Source organism: Mustela lutreola, chromosome 2, assembly GCF_030435805.1.
Source record: "Mustela lutreola isolate mMusLut2 chromosome 2, mMusLut2.pri, whole genome shotgun sequence".
NCBI lineage: Eukaryota > Metazoa > Chordata > Mammalia > Carnivora > Mustelidae > Mustela > Mustela lutreola.
The window spans coordinates 28,220,819-28,247,283 of NC_081291.1; the positions used below are offsets into that span (position 1 = coordinate 28,220,819).

The 26,465-nt window shown below is 43.0% G+C and overlaps 1 protein-coding gene and 1 long non-coding RNA gene across 14 annotated transcripts in view; one reads left to right on the forward strand and one right to left on the reverse strand.

Moving 5' to 3' along the window:
- Window positions 1-8,447, forward strand: part of LOC131824083 (uncharacterized) — a 181,812-nt gene extending 173,365 nt beyond the window's left edge. The window contains exons 3-4 of the long non-coding RNA XR_009350742.1: window positions 1,105-1,281; window positions 7,887-8,447. This is a non-coding gene — a long non-coding RNA (uncharacterized LOC131824083). The remainder of the gene's footprint in view (window positions 1-1,104; window positions 1,282-7,886) is intronic.
- FHIT (fragile histidine triad diadenosine triphosphatase) overlaps window positions 1-26,465 on the reverse strand; it is a 1,430,768-nt gene that overhangs the window by 44,201 nt on the left and 1,360,102 nt on the right. The gene's annotated exons all lie outside the window — the stretch shown is intronic.

Genomic DNA, 26,465 nt, shown 5'->3' on the forward strand with positions numbered 1-26,465 from the left:
ATGGACCTTGGACGGAATGCCACATATTCTGCAAGACCCAATCCTCACTGCCAAGCACTCAGATGGCCACAGCTGGAGACAGAGCAGTGGCCAAGCCCCAAGCCTGCCCTCTCAGAATTCACAACCCTGTAAGCCACCCAAAAAACAACCTGGCACTTATGAAAAGCATGGACAGTGCTGTGACGAGGGAAATCTGGGCAACTGTGGAGCACTAAGAGGGGAATGAAGCTGGCTGGGGGAAGAATGGCAGGCAAGGGCTCCCAAAGTCTGTATATCTGCCTGCCTTTACATTGGAACAAAAACCCAAGACAACATACCCAGTGCTCAGTGCCTGCATGCATTAGAGGACTTAATCGAAAACATATAGAGCATGAATAGAGCATCTTCTCCCAGTGTTCTTCTCTGTCCTGCTCAGCCTCTGGGTTTCCATTTGAATGTAACCACTTTAAAGAGCCTTCAGGGCCTCCCTTGCATCACCTGCCCCCTCAGGTCCATTCCTCCTTCAGAGGGACTGTCTGTAGCCTTCCCACCCCAAGTCCCCTGCTGACCAATATCATCTGGGGGCTCTTATGAATATGGAATCTTGGGCTCCAGCCTGGACGAGTCTTCAGCACTTTACCACTGCCTTGTCCAGCACAGTTGCCACCAGCCCCAAGTGGCCCCCAGACACTTGAAACATCGCTAGTCCGAGCTGAGACCCACGCAACATGTAAAACGCATACCACCTTTAGAATACTTAGTGCAGGGCACCTGGGTGGCCAGTGAGTTAGGCTTCTGCCTTCTGCTCAGGTCATGATCCCAGGCTCCTGGGATTGAGTCCTGCACGGGGCTCCCTCTCCTCTGCCCCTCCCCACTGCTTGTGCATGCTCTCTCTCTCACACACACTCTTAAATCTTTTAAAAAAAGACTTAATGCAAAAAAGAACGTGAATTATCTCAATATTATTTTATACTGGCTACCTGTGAAAATAATATTTTGTATATTTCGGGTTAGAGATATTAAGGTTTTTTTTTTAATTTTCATTTATTTATTTATTTATTTAATCATGGCTACTCTAAGGTTTTCTATTTCACAACTAACTGACATTGTATTTATATTGTACAGGGCTGCTTTAGAAAATGAGAAGGATAGCAATCAGGATCTGGAGTCAGCAAACTGGAATGGACGGGGCAAATCAGGCCCCCTGCACCCCGATACACACACTTCCATCAGGACACGTTGCTCTCACTCCTCGTGCGTGCGATGTCTATGACACTTTCCGTGCTCCAAGGGCAGAATCAGGTAGGTGCAACAGAAACTGACCAGCTGGCAGAGCCTAAAATATTTACTGCCTGGCCCTTTACAGGAAAAGATCGTGGCCTATCATCAAGAGCACTGGTTCAGGGGTTCAGGTTGTCACCCCCCCTTCCAGCACCTGAGGTTGGGTAAGATCCTTCATGCCTGTGCCACAGTGTCTGCAGCTGGAAACAGGGATGGGACTACCTCCCTCACAGAACAGATACAAAGATTCGATCAGTTGATGCATGTGAAATTCTTTGAGGCTTTGTACAGACTAGGTTTTCAGTAAACATTAACCATCTTTGCCATCACCATGAGCAATGATCACAGGCTATAATTACACTTTTTTGCTTTGTTACCTTCTTTCTTTTGTGTCACCCCACCAAAATTAAAAACCCCAGGGAAGCAGAGACAGTTTCTGTCTTGATCCTGCTACTTCACTGGGAGCAGTTTCTGGTGCAGAGTGGAAACTCAGTAAGTATCAGTTGAATAAAAGAGGTACAGAGGAAAGTACTTTGCCCAAGGCTGCCTGACCAGTCATTTGCCAGGACTTGAACTTGGTTCTTTCTTTTCCCCAATCTCTTAACTTCTCCTGCTACACCAAGAGTGGTCTCTAGACCAGCAGTGCCATTGTCACCTAGGGCCTTGCTAGAAATGCAGATTCTTAAGCGCTATACAAGGCCTGTTGAATCAAAAACTATTTTTAACAATATCCAAGAATGTCTGAGAGATTTGTGACATTTGTGAGGTGCCACTCTGGGCTGTCATTCCCAGTTAAGACTCCCTGTTCACTCAACGAAGTAATCAATGTAGTATCAGTCTTTCCACTGAGCCCTCTGTTTAGGCCCCCTAATACCAGGACTGATGATTTATATTCACCCCACTGAAGGTCTGGGGGCATTCAGGGCCTGCGGTAAATGTCACTGTGCTGTGTCAGGAGGTGCCCTTTCTCCTGCCAGGGTTGGACCACTACAATGCTGGGGTGACCTCCCTGCACAGAAATCTGCTTAATTTTCCATACTGGCCTCTAATGACCAGGCCACAAGCCCTAGGGATGCGTTGATGAAGATCAACTCCTAAATCATCTCCCTCTGGGTACCAACATCAGTGAATTCATTCCCTTCTGCATTTTACACACCAGTGGCAGCACCACCAAAATAAACAATCCATCCCCACATTTAATAGCTCAGGCACCTTCCTTTTGAGTCCACAAATGAAAGCAAATCATCCCCTACTCATGTTAAAAAACAAAAGAAAACAAAAAACCAAGAACACACAATTAAAATTCTCCCCACACTATTCTGGCTTTCTTACTTACTGTCCAGCTCTAAGACCCTATGTTCCTCACCTAACTATTTTCTTGGAAATGGTCTATTATGTGGCACTTGAGAGGATGAGGGTGTTTAAAATTAGCACAAAACCTTACAATGGGTTCCCATTTGTCACAGCAAGAAATTTCAAACTGTGGCCATCAGATGAACATTTTAAATTAGAAAAAGACTGATTAGCATAATTCTTAAGGGTCGGAATTCTAAATCCACAGATGGCCTCTGAGAGGGTTGACGAGGCAGAAAGGAGATTAGGATAAATCTAATTAGTCAGGGGTGTTCCCGTTTCTCAAGTCCAGTGGTGAGGGATGGAGAAGACGAGATGGATGGACAGATGGATCTAACGAAGCCCCATTAAAGTCTTTTTGATTCCCACTCACGGTGAGAGAACACATTACCCCATTAATGGTTCTGGGAGCTAATGCGGTCCAAGTTTGGCACTGTGACCTCAGAAAATGAGTTTGAATTGCCTGCCCAGCTCTTTGCACACATCCGCAGGATGTAAATGAGCCTGAAAACTCGATGCCTGCGGAGGGGCCATGCCTGCACGTGGGCTGGAAGCACCCACCCCCCAGCCCCTACCCAGCTGAGGGAACTGGCGCCTCCTGGCTGCTTTCTAAAGGTCCTCAGGCTGGAGTCCCGCAGCGTTTCTGCTCCTTCTGTGCTACAACTTGGACCTGTCCTAGGAAATGTGCTGTGGTTTGCATAAGTCCCCGGTGCTACATGCTGATTCCAACCACTGTTGTTCTCTTCACTGGGGCTGATGGCTACACACTATCACCATCCCAGGCTGATTAGGGACGGGAGGACAGGGCAAAACACAGGGCCCTTTTCTTGAGGAGCTCACGCCTCAGTCCCAGCAATGTGAGAAAATAACAGCACAGTCTTGCAGGCTACGTGCCAGATGAAGGTGTGACGGGCTCTGACAGCTCAGAGAATGAGGTGGAGACAGTGGTGGTCTCTCAGGGCAAAGTCAAGGAAAGAGGGGGGACTCCACAGGATTTGAAGAAAGGTCCGCCTCTCCCCTGGATGTCAGTCAGATCACACCATTTTTGCTGGTTCTCTCCAGCAATAATCAGAGCTGACATTTACTGAGCACTTACTGTATCTTATGCTCGGCACTGATGTAGGCACATTTCATACGGTATTTCATTTACTTTTTGAAACCACCCTGTGTGGTGGGTCCTAGTACCATCCCAATATTACAGAGAATACTGTAGTACAAAGAGGTTACGGCCCCAACAAGTAGCAGAACTAAGAGACAATTTCAGGCATCCTTCCTCTACGGTTCATATTCTAAAGCCCCGTAACTGGCATTCTTTGGCCCCTGTCCTCCAGTCACACGTAGAATAAAATCTAACCCCCCCATCCCCACCGACGTCATCTTGCTCTCATCTGTCCAATGCTCTCTGTGTTCCAGCCACGCTTTCCAAGTACTCCAAGGGTGGTCCACATCAGGCCCTTTGCATTTGTAGTGCCCTCTGTCTGGAAGGTTTTCCTGCATTATCATATCCAACCTAGAAACAACTACCTGTGGTTCGTAGCAATTTTTCCCTTCCCACCCAGGCACAGATGTCATTCTGGGCCATGGCTTTATAATTTTTTAAAAGATATTTATTTATTTATTTATTTATTTATTTATTTGACAGATCACAAGTAGACAGAGAGGCAGGCAGAGAGAGAGGAGGAACAGGCTCCCCACTGAGCAGAGAGCGCAATGCGGGGCTTGATCCCAGGACTCTGAGATCATGACCTGAGCCAAAGACAGAGGCTTTAACCCACTGAGCCACCCAGGCACCCTCCACCAAACATTTAAAGAAGAATTAATACACATTCTCCTGAAACTGTTCCAAAAAATAGAAATGGAAGAAAAACTTCCAAACTCATAAGGCCAGCATTACCTCGACCCCAAAGCCAGACAAAGACCCCATCAAAAAGGAGAATTACAGACCAATATCCCTGATGAACATGGATACAAAAATTCTTACCAAAATACTAGCCAAGAGGATCCAACAGTACATTACAAGAATTATTCACCACGACCAAGTGGGATTTATTCCTGGGCTGTAAGGTTGGTTCAACATCCACAAATCAATCAATGTGATACAAGACATTAGTAAAAGAAAGAACAAGAATCATATGATAATGCAGAAAAGCATTTGACGAAGTAGAGCATACTTTCTTGATCAAAACTCTTTTCTCAGTGTAGGGATAGAGGATACATACCTCAATATCATAAAAGTCATCTATGAAAAACTCACAGCAATATCCTTCTCAATGGTGAAAAACTGAGAGCTTTTCCCCTAAGGTCAGGAACATGGCAGAAATGTCCACTATCACCACTGCTATTCAACATAGTACTAGAAGTCCTAGCCTCAGCAATCAGACCACAAAAAGAAATAAAAGGCATCCAAATGGGCAAAGAAGAAGTCAAACTCTCATTCTTTGCAGATGATCTGATACTTTATGTGGAAAACCCAAAAAAGACTCCACTCCAAAACTGCTAGAACTCATACAGGAATTCAGTAAAGTGTCAGGATATAAAATCAATGCACAGAAATCAGTTGCATTCCTATACACCAATAACAAGACAGAAGAAAGAGAAATTAAGGAGTCGATCCCATTTACAATTGCACCCAAAACCATAAGATACCTAGGAATAAATCTAATCAAAGAGGCAAAGTATGTGTCCTCAGAAAACTATAAAGTACTCATGAAAGAAATTGAGGAAGACACAAAGAAACAGAAAAACATTCCATGTTTAAGAACAATCGTTGTGAAAATGTCTATGCTAACTAGAGTAATCTATACATTTAATGCAATCCCTATCAAAATACCATCAATTTTTTTCAAAGAAATGGAACAAATAATCCTAAAATTTATGTAGAACCAGAAAAGACCCTGAATAGAGAAATGTTGAAAAAGAAAGCCAAAGATGGTGGCACCACAATTCTGAACTTCAAGCTCTATTCCAAAGCTGTCATCATCAAGACAGCATGGTACTGGCATAAAAACAGACAGATCAATGGAACAGAAAAGAGAGCCCAGAAATGGACCTTCAACTCTGGGGTCAACTAATCTTTGACAAAGTGGGAAGAATGTCCAGTGGAATAAAGATAGTCTCTTCAACAAATGGTGTTGGGAAAGTTGGACAGCCACAGGCAGATAAATAAAACTGGACCATTTCCTTATACCACACACAAAAATAGACTCCAAATGGATGAAAGACTGCAATGTGAGAGAGGAATCCATCAAAATCCTTGAGGAGAACACAGCCAGCAACCTCGTTGACCTCAGTCTCGACAACTTCTTCCTAGAAACATCACCAAAAGGCAAGGGAAGTAAGGGTAAAAATGAACTATTAGGACTTCATCAAGATCAAAACTTTTGGACAACACAGGAAACAGTCAATAAAACCAAAAGACAAATGACAGAATGGGAGAAGATATTTGTAAATGACATACCAGATAAAGGGCTAGTATCCAAAATCTATACAGAATTTATCAAACTCAACACCCAAAGAACAAATAATCCAATCAAGAAAAGGGCAGAGGACATGAACAGACATTTCTACAAACAAGACATCCAGATAGCCAACAGACACATGAAAAAGTGCTCTATATCACTTGGCATCGGGGAAATACAAATCAAAACCACAATGAGATACCACCTTACACCAGTCAGAATGGCTAAAATTAACAAGTCAGGAAATGACAGATGCTGGCGAGGATGCAGAGGAAGGGGAACCCTCTACACTGTTGGTGGAAAAGCAAGCTGGTGCAACCACTCTGGAAAACAGCATGAGGTTCCTCAAAGAGTTGAAAATAGAGCTACCCTACGACTCAGCAATTGCACTACTGGGTATTTACCGTGAAGATACAAATGTAGTGATCCGAAGGGGAACACGCACCTGAATGTTTATAGCAGTAATGTCCGCAATAGCCAAACTATGGAAAGAACCTAGATGTCCATCAACAGATGAATAGATGAAGAAGATTTGGTATATATATACACAATGGAATACTATGCAACCATCAAAAAACACAAAATCTTGCCATTTGCAATAATGTGGATGGAACTAGAGGGTATTATGCTGAGCAAAATAAGTCAATCAGAAAAAGACAATTATCATATGATCTCTCTGATATGAGGAATTTGAGAGGCAGGATGGGGATTCATGGGGGGAAGGGAGGGAAAAATGAAACAAGATGGGACCAGGCACGGATACAAAACACAAGAGACTCTAAATCTCAGGAAACAAACTGAGGGTTGCTGGAGGTGGGGGCAGGGGGAGGGAGAGGGTGGCTGGGAGATGGGCACTGGGGAGGGTATGTGCTATGGTGAGTACTGTGAATTGTGTAACACTAATGATTCACAGACCTGCACCCCTGAAACAAATAATACATTATATGTTAATTAAAAAAAAAAACACATTATTTCTGTGGCTCCCAAATTTATTTCTAGCCTGGAACTCTCTAATGAGTTCCAACCCTGTGTATTCAACAGGTTCCCTGACGACTGTTCTTGCATGTGCAGCAAAAACCTCATAATTCTTATAACCAAAGGAAAACACATGACTTGTAGTTTCCCATCCTGTGCTAATCTTTCCAGTAAATATCACTAATCATCCTGCTGGTTATTCAAGCCAAATATCAGGAATTCTTAGTCTCTGAGCCCTCCTAGTCTACTCCATGAACAAAATCGGCCTGCTGGATTTTAAAGTCATCCTGTCAAAGCTGGCCACTTCTCTTCACCTCCACTGTACCATAATCTGTCATAAACCACTGTGATAACCTCCCAATTGGTCCCCTTGCTTGCCCCTCTGCCTTCTTTCAACCTGGCCTGGGGGATCTTTGGACAACTTAGATCATGGCGTTTCCTTCTCTAAGACTCTATAACCCTAATCTCATATAAGACCTCCAGGCTACTGCCTGCCTCTGTAACCACAGCTCCCTCTGCCTGTTCATCAATCCTCCAGGCCCACTGGCCTCCTGTCTATTTCCTGAGCATGTCAGGCTCATCTTAGACCCATGGCTTTTGCCATCACTATTTAATCTGCTTAGAAGACTCTCTGTCCTTAGGTTTCCCCAGACTTGCCTCTTATCCTTTAGTTATCAGCTGCGATGTTCTCTCCTCGGTGAAGCCTTTTCTGATACCTCTACCCAAATTCATTTGCTCCAGCACAAATACCTTTATTGTATTACCCTATTTTATTTCCTCTCACTCTCTGGGATGAGGCATATTTGTGTGTTTACTTGTTTTTGTCTGTCTTTCTCCCAGGAATAACCTCTTTGAAGACCGGGGTGTGAGCTGGCTTGTTCACCACAATATCCCCCAGTGCCCAGAACTTTAAAGGGGCTCAAGAACATTTGTTTAGTAAAGAATACCATGTGGCTAACCTAACAAGATGCAAACGGAGATATTAAGATTGAAGACAGATGCTGCTCCTACCGTCGGCGGGGATGGAGGGCAGTTGAAGAACCAATGTGAAGGGAACTTCTAGAGACTGGGAGGAAGTCTAACACCTTTCCTCTGTTGAGTGACTGTTACCCATGAGACCCTAGGGCTACACACGTGAACAGACCACCATGGTCCCTGTCCTCATAGTGCTGGTGTTGTAGCACGTTGTTTAAACCCTCCATCCCCATTTTAGGATAGGGCATGGGGAAGCCTTTTTTTTTTTCCTCTATTTTTTTTTCTTTATGTAAAGGGCCAGATAGTAAGTATTTTATGCTCTGCAGGTTTGCGATTTGTGTCACAAATACTCAACTCTGCTGGTGTAGTGCAAAAGCCATCACAAATGGCACAACATCATGGCTATGTTCAAATAAAACCTTATTTCCTTATTTACAAAAGCAAGCAATGGGTCTGGTTTAGCACATGGCTAAAATTTGATAAACCTTGGCACAGGCTCTTCTTTGGTACATAGTTCTTCAGGCCTATCACACAGAAAAGTAGGCTTTGGAACAATCAGGGTCTCTTGTAGAAACATCTCCTCTGACACTCTCAGAAGACACTACATAGACCTGAGCAGTGGTCCTGTACTTCCTGTTAGTTTTCTGTACAGTCCACTAATCAACCAGCTTTTGTAAGAAAGTCCATAATTATATGGAATGTACTTACCCTGATGAAGAATAACTGAGAATGGCTAAGGAGGTGGTAGACTTGCCTCCACTGGGACAGGATGGGAGCCCCAGCATCATACCACTGTTGGAAAGGAGGAGGCTGGGGACTTCTGCTTGGTTATGCTGATCCCAGATTAAGGTAATAGCTTGGCATCACAGTGACTTCAGTCAGGGAGGAAAGCTGTGTCCAAGTTTGCAGGTCTTCATAAAGCATTTGCCATTTAGCTGTTGGCTCATTAGCTTGGACATAACAAAGGATTTCTAGAAAGAAGATAGCATCATTGTGTGCTATTCTTGCTCTGGGGCACATTTGGCAACAACAGCTGAGATCAGAGAAGTAAATATTGTTCAGGGAAGAGGAATGGTTGCTCTGGACAGATACCAACAGCCAAGCAGCTGGAGACAACAGAATCAAACCTTCAGGTACATAAGCCATTTCTGGGCTATATGCACAGGTTGCCTTTGTGCTAGTTGTCTGCCTGGTTTCCAGGGAGCCTTCAATTAGGCTACTGAGCTGAGCTGATTTATACCTGTGCACTGCATCAGCTCCATTACCATTAACAAATAAGCCTTTGTTACGGGGGAAGGCACAGAGAGTGTGGATGGTGGCTTCACTTCATGAAACATCCTTTTTTCAGAACACCAGTTTCTTCTGGATAGAAACTAGCGAAATTGCCCAAATAACATTAACATTAATACAAAACAATAGAAAGCCTCGATATTCTGAACTGGGGAGACTGGGTTAAACTTGCTTCAATTCCAAGAAAGCCTCAAATCAGCTTGCCTCTCCCTAGAGGCCCACCTCCCTAATTCCTTTTCCTCTGCCTCTGTGTCAGCCACACCTGGGGCACACATTAGGGCACAACCCTCAACTCAGCCAGCACAGAACACATCTGTTCCGTTGCTTACTGTGCTCCCAGCACTTAGCAACGTTCAAATAAATATGTGAGGAATAAACTAAGATAGGGAAACGCCCATCCTGTCAGAGTACAAGAATTCTGAAATGCATGGTCATAGGGGTACATGGTGCCCATTTCTATAGGAAGAGGAATAAATTCACTTTCATGGAAATACTCTAAGGCAGCGGGCAGGCTGTGCTAGGGCTTTTACCTGCCGTGTCACTGAATGTCTTCAGCATCCCTGACAAGCAGGGATTTTTGACCAATATTGCACAGACCCTCTTACCATCTCCAATGGAGATAGCATCACTCACACAAATGCTACAGTGGGGATTCACAGAGATAGACTAGATATGTAACATCTTTACCCAGCCTAGGATCTGATACATAAGTGTTTAGTAGATGGCAACTGTGGGATTACTATTGCTTGTCTTGTAACAGATTAAGAAATAGACATTGAGTGGGTTACAGGGATCAATCCAAGGTACAAAATATGTCACAATTGGGATTTGGACCCAATGTATCTGGTTCTTTCTCTATTTACAGGAAGGAATAAGGAAAGTATACTGGTTCCATCTTCCTCTGTTCTTTGCCGCCTTAGCATGAGCCCCGGGAGGTTCAGAGTACTTCAAGATTGCTATAAATTCTACTCTGAGTGCTTCACAGAGGATCAGAAAATAGATTACATACCCACCTTACTTTCTACACTAGGTCTCTGTGATATGATATAAAGATAATTCTTTGTATAACAGAATACAGATCCCTTCCTCTAAAAAGTCCTTCCTGTACTGAATAGATGTTCTAATGTTGATTAAGGCAATTTCCACCTCATAGGTTAAGACACTTAAGGCTCTTCAAGGCATTTGCTGGGCTCCATTCTCTGGGTGCTGAGCAGAGCCTGACCTAGAGTGGTATGTGGCATGAACCCTTCCATGAGTCACCAACACACAGCCAAAGGTCTTCAAAATGTATGGGCATCCTTGGAAAATAGAAGCATTTCTAGGCATGTGATTAACAAGCCAGAAAGGCCATGGCGCCTGACAGAAAAGATGAGGCATTTCAGAAAGATAAGTCAAGATACATTTATGAGCTGAACGCATCCCTCAGCTTGCTTAGCTGAGCTACTTGGTTCATAAACCAGGGATTAAGTCCATTTTCATTTCAACTTTCTCTTTCACCTTTAAGCAACCCCTAAGGTTTCCAGAGAATTTTGCTTGACCTTTAGCTAAAGTTCAACCTCTACCAAGTTACCAATTTTGGATGGTCCCTGGGTGATCACTTAAGACAGATTTCACTATAATTCAAGGCAAGGATAATCCCTGGCCTAAAAGTTCACAAAGGAAGGATTCCCAGTGGTCTCAGGGATGGCAAAAGTTATGATTCAGTCCTGCTAATGAATTGGAGTGATATTCTCATTGTGTGTTATTGATCAGTGAAGTCAGTCTGGATGCATTTGCTTGACATTGAGCCCAGGGTGTGTTTTGTTTTTTTGGTTTTTTTTTTTACCTTCATCTGCTCCCAAATGAGGATTCCCTCGGTGGACCCTTTAAGCTGAACTCCAGGAAGAAGCTATAGTCCATGGGAGGGGTCCTTTAGGAATTGTCATTTACTTCCGAAGTTATGATAGGAATGTTAAACCCATTAATGGACTTTGGTGGGATATCTTTACTAAAAAGCACATATGCCTTAGATCTATCTCACACCAGCTTTCAGAGACTTCCAGCAACCCTCAGAGGAAATGTGGAGGTGAACAATGAAGAGAAAATCAGGCCTTTTCAATTTGCAGTGAAGAATGGGGCTATGAAGTTGTTTAGTTCTTACATATCCTGACTTCCTTTGTCTACCAGATCTGCCTGATTCCTAACTATATGAAAGTCTTTCAGTATGCCTATATATTTAATCAGTGGGGTTTTCCTCAAATTTTGGTTAATGTAGTCAGCTCCTGGATTATTGTGTGCCTATCATGAAGACAGAGTTGTTTTTGTCCACGGAAGTGAAAACAGAGCCCCAGTTTGCATGAAAGTCAATTCATTCCTATCTGCAGACTCTACATTGATTAAATTAAGAAAAATTCAATGTTCATCTCATTCATGAATCCGAACAGAGCATCTGCATATGTCTTTTCTCTAACTTCCCAAACACTATTGAGAACATATCGGCCCCTCTCCCCTAGCTCAGTGGACTGGAAGCGTGTTCATTTTAGAGGAAGGTCTCATAGCTTTCTGCAAACAGTTCAATACCATGATGCTTCAGAGTCAGCTTCCTGCATTCTTTCTTATTGATTGGCATACCTCAGGCTATTAGGTTTATTAACTAAATGATAATTTTTTTAGGGGGGGTGAGTGTACAAAGAGATAAATGTTTCACAAATAGACTCAAAGCTTGCAGGCAGAAGACATGCAGTGATTTACAAAGTATTTATCTTTCTGGCATTTTTCTCCCCTAGGAAAAAGTAATCATTGCTACCATCCTCTGAAAACAGAGATGCTTGTCTTCTGGGCAGGCTTGGAGACTAGCCAAAGCAGTGTGACAATTCCTGGAATTTCAGCACACCTGCTGGGGTGCTGGACTGAGCCAACTCCTCCCGCAGAGGCACCTGATCTGCTTGGAGAGTCAGTCCCTGGCCTCTCCCTTCCTCCTGGGAGCCACTCCAGCATCCCTGGGTGTGTGAGAGTATGGAACTTGCTTTCAGCAGCTGCCTCTTCCAACTGGCTGCCTGGCCTTGGTCTGATCCCAGTCCTGGAAAACTCAGAGGAAGCAGCATTTTCACACCCTGATCTCCATCCCTCCCCCAAAGCACCCACCTCTAATGCAAGTAATAGTTCCCGAGAGAAGCACCAGCCCCTCTAGAGCCTTCTTTCTTGTCCTCATGCAACATCCTCTGACACTGCCATTGCCCTGCTAGAGTTTCTCAAACTCAGGCACTTTTGACATTTTGGCGGGTCAGTTAATTGTCAGTTGTGGCGGGAGGTGGTTCTGTGCATTTTCGAAGGCTTAGCAGCCCCCTTGGTCTCTACCTACTTGATGTGACTAACACACTCCTCCTTACCACTTGTGAGTTCACAGATGTCTCCTTACATTGCCAAATGCCCCAGGGGTGTAAAATTACCCATTAAAACCAATGCCTTGTCACAGTGGGAACTAATGGGAGAACCTGAGAACTTCCCCGAACTCATAAGGAACTCAAAGAGAACATCACTATCAACTCTCAGGCCTGGTTTGCAGACCTCACTGCTGAAGAATCTCAATGAACCAGTGACCCCCCCCCCCCAGGAAGGGGATCTGGGGGGATAGAAGGGATGAGCTGAGAGATTATGGATTCTTGGCCGAAGCTGGACTGACCTGGCGACCCCTGAATGTCTAGAGCCACATTATTTAGAAAACATTTCAAGTAAGCACTATGTCTTTCACCCCATCAATCAAAAAGTATAGATTTTTTTTTTCTTCTCCCCCTCCTCACATTCACTCTTCCAGTTTTTGTCACTCTTTCTTATCCCTGGGTTCTTCCAAAGCCTCCCCGCAGGTCCTTTATCCAGGTTTGTTCTTCCCTGTCCAGCCCCGGCCTCTACTCTATGCAGGTGAGTGGGCTTTCTGAAATGCAAAGCAGACCATGCCAGCCAGCCAGCCATCTGCTGACTTCCCCGGCTTTCCAGCCTTTCAGGATAAAATCCAAACTCCTTAACGAGGCCTGCAAAGCCATGCACTTCATTACCTCTCCCAAGTGTTATGTGCAACTCCACGTCTCCACTCCCCTGGATCTTTGATAGGATACATTCCCCTGTAGGGTCACAGGTGGTTTTGGGTAGCAGCGAGTCATGACCGTAGAGAATGTAGAATCTCAGAGTGATTGTTTAATTTCAATATCCCTTTCTCCTATGTCCTCTCCAGGAGCCTGCTGAGTTTGGTGCTCCTTTGTCCTTCACACTGCTCTGAGGCTTGACAGTCTCCCATTCTGCACCAGAAAAGAACAGGCCTCAGGCTCAAACAACAGCATCCAGATGAAATTTAATAACACCATTTTCTTTTTCATCATATTTACTTTTGTAGTTGCCTTCTACTTTTCTGTTACAAGAATGATATAATCTTTCCTTTTTCTATGAATGTTTTCAGGTAGTTGAAAGGAGGTTGATTTGACAAAGCATCAATAACAGTAGAAGTGGTTCATAGACATGGCAGAGAATGGGCTTAATGATTGATACATGGGGGAAAAAAGGAGTTCTCTGAATCTGTGCCCTGCTCTTTCATATCCCAGGCTCACCTGTCCCTGAAGACAGGCTAAGAACAGGGAGAAGGCAGGGGCAGGAGGAACTGGATTGTTCCTTGTAATGGTTCATGTGTCCTTTAGATTTGGATGTAGATGTCACTTCGTCAAAATCTGAATCAGTGTCCTTTCCTAGCACTCTGGACACCCCTCATAGGCTCTAGCATGACCCCTGTGAGCTCTGCTTTATGTCTGTCACATTCACAATGGTTTGCACAGTATCTGGTACAAAGCTTAGCAGAGACGAGATGCCAGATAAATGCCTCTTGGTTGGAAGAATGACATGGGGAGAAACACATAATCCTTTTCAGCTGGCTCTGGGCTTCAGCAAGAGAAAGGCAAAAGGATAGGACCCCAGATAATCCATGTCACTGGGGATGTTACCCACCTCCCTGGGTGACAGACATGGAAAACTTGATGATGTAAATTACTCGGGGTACAATTTCCATTTCCCCTTCCATTTTGACCATCAGAACTTGACCTCCACTGGCCACTGAAACACTCTTGTGGCTTGGCCCAGCTGGATCTAGTGCCCAACAGGGGAGCACAGCAAAGAATACAAAGAAAGCCACAAGACATAAGTTTGCCATGTCCCCAGTCTTTCTTTCTACTGGAGCTTTACCTTTACAAATTTGTAGCATTTGAAGGTATGTTTCCCTAGCCACTTCTGAACTGTAACAATTCCTTTTTTCCTACTGACAAAATCTGATACTTAGCCTGGAGCACTTTCTTGCCAAGGAGAGAACTGTGTCAGACTTGTGACGCATGATAAAATACTACAGTAATGTGGAATAATGCTTTGAAATGTTGCCAGGGTGAGCATGCATGCAGAATGAAGGAAATGGTTGCAAATACAAATGGTAGCTCTGTGGCTCATCTGTAACCTCCAAGTAGGAAAACTGAGACATTCTTTTCCCTCCTTTGCAATTTGCACAGCCTCTTGTTGGAAACTATGGAGATTACCCCACTGAAAGTAACTGCCATGTTTACTCCACGCACAATTTTTACTAATACAATATCCCCATGTAGCCATTAACCTTCTAGAGTTCCCCTGATACTCTGTAGTGCTGCTGTGAATGTCTCATTCAAGTAGTCATGTACCCAAAACCAAAAGCTTTACAGAAGGGTATGGAGGCCATTTGTGCAGTGCTGAAAATGATGTCTACTTTGTCCACCTTAGAAATCAAGATTGTGGGGCATCTGGGTGGCTCAGTGGGTTAACGCCTCTGCCTTCTGCTCAGGTTATGATCCCGGGGTCCTGGGATCGAGCCCCTCATCGGGCTCTCTGCTCATCAAGGAGCCTGCTTCCCTTCCTCTCTCTCTTCCTGCCTCTCTGCCTACTTGTGATCTCTGTCTGTCAAATAAATAAATAAAATCTTAAAAAAAAAGAAATATTAAAAAAAAAGAAAGAAATCAAGATTGTGTAACTGAATGGGATTCAGTCCTCACTATAACCCCCAACCCACCAACCCCACACATCATAGTGAATTCAATGGGGATTATCAGTGCATTGAGCTGCATTACTAGAAGAGCCACAACTGTAGGGTGTTTACTATATAGCAGACATTTCACCCTCTTTTAAGTAAATAACATGTTATATAATAAGTGGAATTCATTTTGTTCTTGAGAAAAATGAGGCTCAGAAAGGATAATGTGTTCAAGGTCTCACAGACAAAAAGTGTCCCAGCCGGGATCGAGCCCCAGGTCTGTGTGATTCCAAAGCTTGATTCTTTTTTTTTTTTCCATGATGAACGATGTTGAACTAAAGCCAGCACCCTTCCGAACTAAAGCCAGCACCCTTCCTTCCATGAGTTGTGGTCAAACCTTCACTATCTGTGGGCTTTGAACATTATTTGTTGGCTCTCTTATACCCATCACTAACAAGATACATGAACCAATGGGTGGTTGCTTCCTCATGAAGAGCCAGTAGACGAATGAGAAGTTTTTCATGCACAAAAGGTGACCAAGCAGTAGAAGAAGAAAATTCAAGCCCATTTCAAAGGCCTCTTTATGAAAAGTGAAACCCCATTCTCCTTTTCTGCAAAGGGAAGCCATTCACTGCATATTATTTCATTTATCCTAAGATAATCATAGTTCCCCAGCTGGGAACACATTTCTTTCCCTACCTCATGTGGTTGGCTGCCCGTTCCACCTTCAGATCTCAGCTCTAGGACCACCTGCTCTGGGAAGCCTTGCCTGAACGCCTGACTTAGTAGTCTCCTTCATGAACGATGGACACTTTCCTTCAGAGCACTTCTCTGCTTTGGTCCCTATTGGCTCGGATGGATCAGTGCCTGGGTCTCCCGTTAGACTCATGCTTGTGTCCCTGGCACTCAGCCCTGGGCCTGACTCAGGCGAGCCTCTCAAAACCTATCCGTGGAAGAACTGGCACCGTGACCTGCTAAGCAAGTCCGCATTCCTTTGTTGAGGAGATGCTAGAAGGGGGACGGTGAGCGAATATACAATGGGGTCACAAGGCTAGATCTCTTCTCTGTTCACCAAGTAACGTCTCAGATTCATGTGCTTGGCTGAGTTAATTTTTATGTTTTTTCCCTCATCTCCAAACAGCAAGTCATCTTGCAGATCAATGCCTGAGACTAAAGAGACTTATGGAATGTTAAGATTATGCACATAAATGTACCAACTATGACAGCCACACTAAGAAGAATAGTAATATTGTGCCGAGCGATAGTTTATCAACCTTTGCCACTTACAAAATTCACAGCCAATTTAATTAAAAATATAACAGCTCTGAAAGCTGCTAAAATGAGTACGACAACAATCAATCATTTTGTAATAGTGTTGAAGATCCATTAGGGACGTTGCACTGGATGCCAACTATTTTTAAGCCCAGATAGTAGGGGCATTTCATTTTGCACAATTAATGTCACTGTATTAAAATATTGACTATCTATAAAGAAGAAAATACCAAACATCTTTATAACCCACATTTTTTATGGGCAAAACTTGCTTAGAAAGGTGCTTTGAATTTATTTGTTATAAGCTGCACATTTCACATTCAGAAAATTAAAATGGTTTCTACTGACTAACTCATTTAATCATTTAGTTGATTTAATGAAAAACACTATGCATTTTTCTCTTTCTGTTGCTAAGATTAATACTTTCTGTTCATTAGCAATCAAATATTGCAGGAAGGTTTACATCTTATTCTCACTTAACTCACTGCCTTTTATTTCAAAAAATCCTAATAGAATTTAAATGGTATCTTTTAAATCACTTGGAAATTTTTCTCTTAGTAACTCACTTTGTCTTGTGGAAGACACAGCGCTCACTGTGACACTGAGACATTTATCCTCAACTTCCTTTTCCAGTCTCTCTTTTTGAGGGGGAAGGGCAAAGCATATATACATAAGGGAGTGGAGACTTCAGATAAAAATTATGAATGTAGCTTCCAGTGCCTCTAATTCATTTAATACATCAGCAACATTGCAGCATCCCTTAAGATTCTGATTAGAAGGGCCCTTTGATTTATTCGTGGGGTTTTATGAGCTACCTGGGAGAATGAACCCATTAAAAATGTTAACCATAAGCATCTGGCTTTCATTTAATAAAGAATCAAAGCCACTGGGCACAAGTAAATGGACACAAACACAGCACCCTTCTGCTGTCACTCATGGAGGCTCCCACTGTAAATGCCACTTCCTCCCACTATAAATGCCACTTCCTCCCAGCAGTGCCCTCTGCAGGCATGGCCTCATCTCTGCTCTCCACTGTGATTTTCAGGTATATATAAATGGGCAGTTGAATTCCACTTGAAATACCTCCAAAAAAAGAAAGAAAGAAAGAAAGAGAGAAAGAGAAAGAAAAAGAAAAAAGAAAAGAACAGAAATACCTCCAAGGGCAGATACTACAATGTAATCATTTTTATGACCAGGAGAGTTATAAAGGAGTATAATCTATTTAAATTACTGAATAATAGAATCGGTAGTTTAAAAGAATGGTGCCAAGTTTTCCATTGCTTCTGTGCCCCAAAATATTTGTTAACCCCCAAATGCTTGATAGGAGGAAATAACAAAAGGTAGACGATGATGTTTTGTTCTGAGTGTAGATAGAGCAGGGTGAAGGACCCTGCGTGCCTGGGTGTAAAAATATAAACACTGAATCAGAAATGCTAAGACAGTGTGCCCTCAGATCCAGCGCGCCTGGATCAACTCCACCATTAGACTTTTCAGTTACGTGAATAAAACTTCTTCCTTTCAAGCAGTTTGACTGCTGACCATGGCTTCTTTAGAGCAGGGGCTGACTCACTTCTATATCCCCGGAACATGGATCCTGCCTCAGTAAAAGCCTGTTGAATGACAAACCAACATACTTCTTCGGGCAAGGACATTTCCAGGTGTTCGGGGAGTAAGACTATCCATAAAAGCTCTTTCACAGGGCTTTTTACCTTTTGGATCAAACTCTCATAAAAGAAGGAAGAGATAATACAGGCGCTCTGGATGTGGAGGTGTCAAGGTCAATTTTAAGAGAAAGTATAAGGCGCTCGGCCAGATAAGGAGGCTCTTACAGCAGCTTACAATAAGGCAGTGGGAAGTGTGCAGGCACACAATGGATTTCACATTTCTGCAATCCTACAGTGACTAGGTCTTAATCATTATGACAGTATGTCTGCAGCAAATGGAATTAACAATCCCACATGCTTTGGAAATGTTAAATTGTTAATAAGCCCCTTAGAGCTTTGCTGCTTCTTTGAACTCCACGACCGGTTTTGGGCCACAGACAAGTGTATTAAACCATCTCGATTTGAGCTGGTAATTGAGGGCCTCTCGAAGTCTGCCCAGAAGAGAAGAATTTCCACTGTGAGGAGGAACAGATGGTGCCGACGTCTGATTTTCATTTTTAAATCTAAGGCCTGGCCGTATCTGGTGAAACTATTCAAGAAAAACGTAGTTTTCCAACTATTTGAAAGGTGAAGTTTCCAGGTACACCCTCGTTGTGATCCAAAAATCTGTACTTGCGTTAAGCTTAAGAATCATCTGTACCTGAGTTTAAATCATGGATTTGCTACTTTTTTTTTTGGCTGGAAGACTTTGAACAGATAACTTAATATCCATGAGCCCTTGTGTTCTCATGGATAAAACCAGACTAGACAACCCCCTTGCAGGCATTTTGTGAAGATTAAATCAGATCACTGATGTTAAATGCTTAGCAAGAATGTGGCGCATACTGCGAGCTCAGTATACATTAGCTATGAATGTGATGACAATGACCATGACCACTGCAAGCTTTTAAGTCAAATACTACCATACTGAATGCCTTATTTGCCATGAATTAACATCTCGAATATATTTGTCCACCTGTCATCACTTCCTCCATATATTGCTCATACTAGAATCATGTCAAATTCTCTTTCCTTTATTTCAGAGTCTCTGTCCTTTTTGTTTTTCTAGGTCTGAAGTCCCATGAAAATGTGATGGAGTCTGAGAGAGGAGCTCCTCTCTCAAGCTCTGATAGCATGCCATGTCTTCTACAGGACAGCCCCCCATTCCTTTTTACCACCACACTGGGATTGCCCACTGATTCATTTCTAGAATCTTCCTGATTAATCATAAAGGAGGCTCGCAGAGGTCAGGGACTGCATCTGCCCAGATCACCATTTTATTTCTCTTGCTTAGCTCAGTGTCTGGCAGATAATAGGTGTTCAATATTTACTGAATAAATAAATGAAAATCATAAAGCTTTCCCCTGGCCCCTTAAATATTTCACCTATTTTGCAACTTTTGCATCCCATTTAAGGGTCTATCTGGGGACTCCAGAGTAAGAACCTCTATTTTAGATGATCATTAAAAACAAAGTAGGAAAATTTGCAGGTCAAATAAAGAAGCAGCCTTTCTTCACTGCAAGCCAGAAAGAATGTGCAGATCAAGTGTGGGTCTCAAGAGATGAAGGGCAAAGTTGGTGTTGACATCGTGTTATAGATGAAGGAAAGCTTTGTCCAAGTCCCTCATATGCCTTAGATGATTATAAGAGCTAAGCCTTTCCCATGGTCACATGGCTAGTGGCAGAGAGAACCCAAGTCTCCCACCTTCTAGACCTGTACCCCCTAGACCCTCACCTCACCCCTCCCATGCTGTCTGCCAGAAGACCAGTGGTTGCAAGAATTTAGCGAAGGCTTCCTTCAGAGCATGGCCAAAGGATAATTCAAGATAATATAGAATGGACATGACCTTGGTGAAATTAGGGGACAGGTCTTACCAAGAAAGATTTGATTCAAGTGGGTAAAACATCTGGGGTGAAGTTACTGCCTTGCTGCCTCAATCCAAACAGGAAACCATTCTCTCTGTTTATCCTTAGTGGGGGCGTAACTTCAGAGGGAAAAAGACCTGGTGCCCGAGAGCATGCCCAGTGAAGGCAGCAATCCTCTTGTGTTCCCCATACAGGTTCTGCAGAGCCCTTAGGCTAGTCCCCCACACAATCCCCCAGAGTGAGGCAGATACAGCCCACAGCACTTCCCAACCACATTTCACATTAACATGAACCCTTGATGAGCCTCTTAGCATGGGACACAGTTTTGGAATCCATTAATCTCACCATCACATATACAAGATGTTCCAGATAAGCTCAGCCAGAGATCTGTGTTGTTGTTGTTGTTGTTGTTTTTAAACCAGGAAAAAAAAGAAGCTCACACTCCCTGTCATGCCAGATGCTCTATCAGATAAATATCACACACAGTTTTTTAGAGAAATATTATGTGATTTGAGAACATCTGCAATTCTCTAGAACATACTGTTGTTAGAAGCTGACTGAAACTACATATCACACATCAGACTTTCCTTCAAAGGTCTTGCACTAAAGTTTCCCATTACAGCACAAATGGCTCCTTCAGAAACAGTATCAGACAGAATTAAAAATGTGCCAGCTCATTAGCATTGCCACAACTCGATTTCAGAGGCACGCATGTTATCAATGACCGAGCTCCTTCCTGTTGCAGAAATGACAAGCGCAGAAGAGATCTCCCCAGTTGCTACTTTGGTTTGCTGTGGGTGTTATACTTTTGAGATATCACTTGTCCTTACATTAATTCGAGTAGCCACCACTATTTACAGGGGGGCGGAGGGAACTTTGTACACATGACCTCCTCCAATGCCTTCCAGAGTCCTATGAGACAGCTCCTATTTTCCTGCATGGTGGGGCACTGAGGCCTGGTCCCCTTGTGGTGTGGGTGGGGGAGCATTTGCTGTGTGCTAGGCCCTCTGCTGTATATGTCATTTATATCTCATTTCAACCCACCAAACCCCTTGATGTCAGTGTCATCATCACCCCTGAGGACAGGTAAAGAAACTGTGACAGGTCTCCAGCTCAGCCCTGGTTTATTCCAAAACTCATGCACACGGTTTCATTTGACAGTATGTGGGGGGCTCCGTATTTTGTGGGGGAGTGAGGTCTATGTAGCTCCATCTCCGGGACTCCACCCTCCCTACCTGGATGACCTTGGGTAAGTGCTAGTTAATCCTTCTGAGGCCAAGTTTCCTCATCTGTAAAATGGCATAATAATAGCCACGACCTCAGAAGGTTGAGAGAATGCAATGCCAGGTACTTAGCACAGTGTCTGGCACATAGTAATTACTCAGCAAATTCTTAGTATTGCTAAGGATAATCCTAATCACAGGTCGTCTTACCTTTATAGAAAATAATGCTACTTTAGAAAGTATACAGGGGTTAAAGTAAACCAAAAAAGTACACTGAGGGTGAATTTAATTGCATATTAAGGACTAAGGTCAAATAGAGGCTGTCACCAAACTGAACAGAGCTACATTCAGTCAGAAATGGTGGGTGAAGGCCCCACTCTTCCTTGGCGCTTTCTGTGAAGGTGGCGGCCATCTCCTACCCAGCATCATGGCCACCCTCAGACCTCTGGTGAGGTCCAAGATTGTTCAAAAGAGAACTGAGAGGTTCATCTGGCAACGGTCAGACCAAGGGGTCAAAATTAAGCATAACTGGCAGAAACCCAGAGGACAACAGGATATGCAAAAGATTCAAGAGGCAGTTCTGATGCCCAACACTGGTTATGGGAGCAATAAGAAACCAAAGCACATGCTGCCCAGGGCTTCCAGAGGTTCCTAGTCCACACATTAAGGAGCTTGAAGTGCTACTGATGTGCAACAAATATTACTGTGCAGAGAATGCTCAAAAGTGTCTCCTTTGAGAACCACGGAGCCCATGGAAGAGCAGACCAGCTGGCCATCAGAGGCACCGATCCCAATGCCAAGCTGTGCAGCAAAGAAAACGAACAGAGAGGCAGCTTCTGTGCACATCACAGTTGTGTTAATAAGACCATTAAACTACTGTTTGGCTAAATAAATAAAGGCAGCTGAAGGGAAAGCCTTCTCTTTTTAGTTCCAACGGGCTTATCTACCTATCTCCTTTCTGGAAGTTGTGCATTGTTCGAGTGTTTGTATGGCACACAATGAGCTTGTCTTCATTTCTGTCTCTATCAGAATCTCTCCTGAGTGTCCTGCCCTGGGCTCCTTCTATATGTTCTAGTCCATGGCTGCAGGGCGGAGGTGGGAATGGGGAGGGTAGAGTACGAGTCTGCACACATTCAAGACAAAATTTTGTTTAGTGATTGGGTAGATGTTGCTGTGGGAGCCGGACATGGTGTCTTCACTCTGTGCTCAACACACACTGTGTTGAGTTCCTCTGTACTCAATGTTCTCTTATGAGTGTCCAATAAAAGGAGACTAAAATCCAAATCCCTTACCTGGTATTGCATGATTTGGCACCAGTCTACCTCTTTCTTTTCCCCACCAAGATCCATTCTCAAGTATCTCTTGAACACATGGGGCTCCTTCCATCCCCAAACTTTTACCCCAGCTCCTCTCCCTCTGTTTCTGTTTGACTTCTGTTCCCAGGCTCTTCAGCACGGCTCCTTCTCCTACTGACTCTAGGCTCTGACTCAGTCTTCCAAGAGAACTTCCCTGCGCTTCCCAAGCCACTGCGTTTCTCTCTAAACTTTTCCTCACAGTATCCATTGCTACCTAAAATCGTTTTATGTATTTGTGAGTTTATTATCTGTCTCCACCAAAATGGAAATTCCTTGAAGGCAGAGACCATGCCTGCTTTGCTCATTGCTGATTATCTTGTGACTGACATGTCGGAAGTGCTCGATAAATAGTTGTAGAATTGAAGAATGAAAGCCCGACAGAATAGTCAATAGACCAGGAGTCAGGAGCTGTGTCTTCTAATTCTCATTTATTCCCCATCACCAGCCATATGCCCTGATTTAGTCCCACCCTTATTGTGTCTTGGCTCTTTGTCTGCTAACTAGGACTGACCATGCTTATCCTTCTCTTACAGAACTTCCTTGATGAGGAAATGAGATTCATATGTATGTATCTATGAAAATACTTTATAAATTGTGACTATTGAGGATTCAAAATAGGTTTCAATTCCCATGTCAGCTCCAGACAGGAAGGTCTGAAGCACAGGCCTCAGATAGATCCCCAGACTGCATTGTTTTAACTGAGGAAGGGTACAGCAATCATTTAGTGATGTCTGCCCTGGAACAGGGAGAGGGCATTAGGGGGCTGGCGAGTCACTTATTTGCTAGCTTATATTTAATATCACTGTAAAAATTCTAATTTTTTTTTTAAATCATCACAAGAGAGAAGCATCAAGAGAGGCAGAAAAGCAAAACTAGGAGCTTCCCATGTACAGCAGTGTCACTTGCTCATCACACATCAGCGTTTTGATCTGAAAAACTTCCTAAACAGTGAAAGGCAAATGTATTCAGTGAAGCTACAGTATCACTGGTATTTCTTTTTGGCTAAACCATGTGCGTTACGTATAAAGGAGGTGCAGCCCAGGGATCTCCATTTTTACCCATTACTAAGTGACCATGGCACTCTCTGTGACACCACTGTTACATAATTTTGAAGGCGGTGAGACAAATTTTAATTCATTTAATAATTAGGTCAATAAAAACCACTATAGCTGAGAGCTCCATTAAAAGTCCATAATGTTACCTTAATGGGGGAAAAACTAATATAGTTTTGTTGGAATTTTTCCATGAAATTAATATTAGACTATTTTAGTGGGCGTCTTAAATAGCTTAAATAGACATTTTTATTAACAGAACTAATCATGGAATTAAAACAAATGAAAATTGTTACATTTGCAATGATAAAGTACCCACGTTCATGGGATTTTTATCAGGCCTGTTCCTAGGAAGAACATTTACTATCACAAGAACAGTAAGTTAAACTTGCGCGGACGGCTGCTCACGGCCCTTCAGGGGCTGCCAACCCATGTTCTGGTTACTTCTGCTTCTTGAAATCTATGCTGGCAAACATTCCAGAGCCATAGGCTCCTCCAGATCAAAAGGCTTCTCTTAAGTCCTCTCTTTGGTTTCTAAGACTAACTCCCCATAGGAGGTTAAGAGCTAGGACATATACAATGGTTCAGAAAGACCCAATACATGGAAAGGGTTGTGCTTACACTGCCCAGAGATGTTTGACCACCTCTATGTCATTAGCTTAGTCACTAAAGGTAGACATTAAGATGAACTAAAGTTGATTCAAATATAGGGTTATGTGGTTTGGGTAAATTTTGACCAGGACAGCTAGATTGGGGGAGGAGAAAGATTAAGCCACAGGCTCACTTTCTGGCCACATGAAACCCATGATTCTGGGAATTATTCAAACATGTGAGTCCCTTTATATGGCCACATCATTGCTACTTAGCTACTAGCAACTACTTCCATATTCAAGTGTATCAGATAAGGACTCAGGGTGATCAATATTGACCAAAGGCCAAGGCTACAGATGTGTCTAACAACATAATACATGAACAGGACATTTTCTGATACACACAAAGAGGTAGTGGCGGGAGTAGGCGAGGGCCTGCAAACAGCAGGGGACTTTAGAATGGGAAACCCTGCATTTCATTCCAGCTCTTCTGCTGCCAACAGCATTATCATGGGCAACTCAGCTCACCTCTCTACTATTCAGTTTCAGCATGAGGAAATGGGGATTGGTGGAATCCATGGTCATTGGGATATTTGAAAAGAGACTGCACATAAGACTATCTAGTCCTGTGGCTGACAGACAGTAAGGGCTATTCTTGGGCATCTGGGCAGACTCAAGGTCTTAATTCCCAGGACATATTTCAGATATGAACGGGAGGCCTTGTCTAAGCCTCAGCTACACTATACTGTGCTCCCAGAAAGGGTTATGCATAGCCTGCCATCCCAAATCTAAATACCAGAGGGAAGATACACGTCTTCACCTCTTACTCCACTTTCCTTCCCTGGGATGATTCCCACGGATTACAAACACTAGGAAACCTATGGAAATACTTCGACTTAACTCGATTCTAAACGTGTCTGCTGGGAAATGTCATTCTACGGTAAAAGAGGCCTCCTTTGAAGGCACACGTAGGGGCTGATATGTGCGACATTTGCAACTAATTGGCATTTCAGGTGACTCGGCAGGTCTTAGGAACAGGGAGGCTCAGTCAAAAATGAAGAAACTCATTTGATCTTCCTGACTTCTAATCAAGGGTTGGTGTCTGAGAAGGCTTAGGCAGGTCATATTGGTGACGGTTATAACGCCATGCAAAATGGAGGAAAAAAAATAACCTTAAGAAAAAAAAAATTACTAATGGCAGAAGACATGCAATTTCTTTCTCAAGGCCTGTGATCTTCCAGCAGATGGGGATCATCTGCATGGGTTATTCTGTGCCTGGGAAGTAGAAGGGAAAACGTGGAAATCACAACAATTTAAAGTTGTTACTTAGGATTCATGATAGGAAACCAGTAGGGACACTTTGGTCTAAAATAAACAAATTCTGCGTTTAAAAAAAAAAAAAAAAAAAAAAAAAAGTAGCCAAAAAGTCCTATAAAAGAACATCCTGAAATCATCCAATGAACTTTATTTTGGAGGGGAATGTTGGAGAGAAGAGACACTTTCTGCAACTTCTTTCATTTAGTTTGTGATATTATTGGGCATTAACTGGAGATTCACTATTCCTGTGGCAAGTACTTACTTTTGCTAAAATTACCAAATATTCTCTGGAACGGAGAATCTTATCAGAAAATTGATCTTTAATACATAAAGGCATCTTGCAAGAAAAAAGTCCCTTTGGGGGGATTTTTTTAAAATGGTTCACTGCAGGCCTTTCACGGTCTCATGGAAATTTGTAGATTGCTCAGATATTGTTTCCATAGGAAGAGGGAAAGGGGAACAAAGAGAGACATAATACTTGTGACTATCGACGCTACTACCATTTTCCAGTTTATTCAGTGAGGGCAGCAGAGGTTAATAACAAGGAAGTAAAAACCATTCAGGAATACAAAATTATTTACAAAAATCAGTTTGTGCATTGCCTTTTTCCCTGTGACTCTGACAATTGCCAAGGACTTTAAGTGTACTTGCTCAGTACTATTTAAATTAAATTATCAAATGCAAATGCTAAATATGAACCTCTCAGCAAAGCACTAGATTAGAACACCACATCCCCTATTCAGACTCAAAGCTGATTACTGGTTCTGGAGCTATAAACATGTCAGACAATAATTTAATTGCTTTGCAGGTAGAGGAATATGCAATATTCT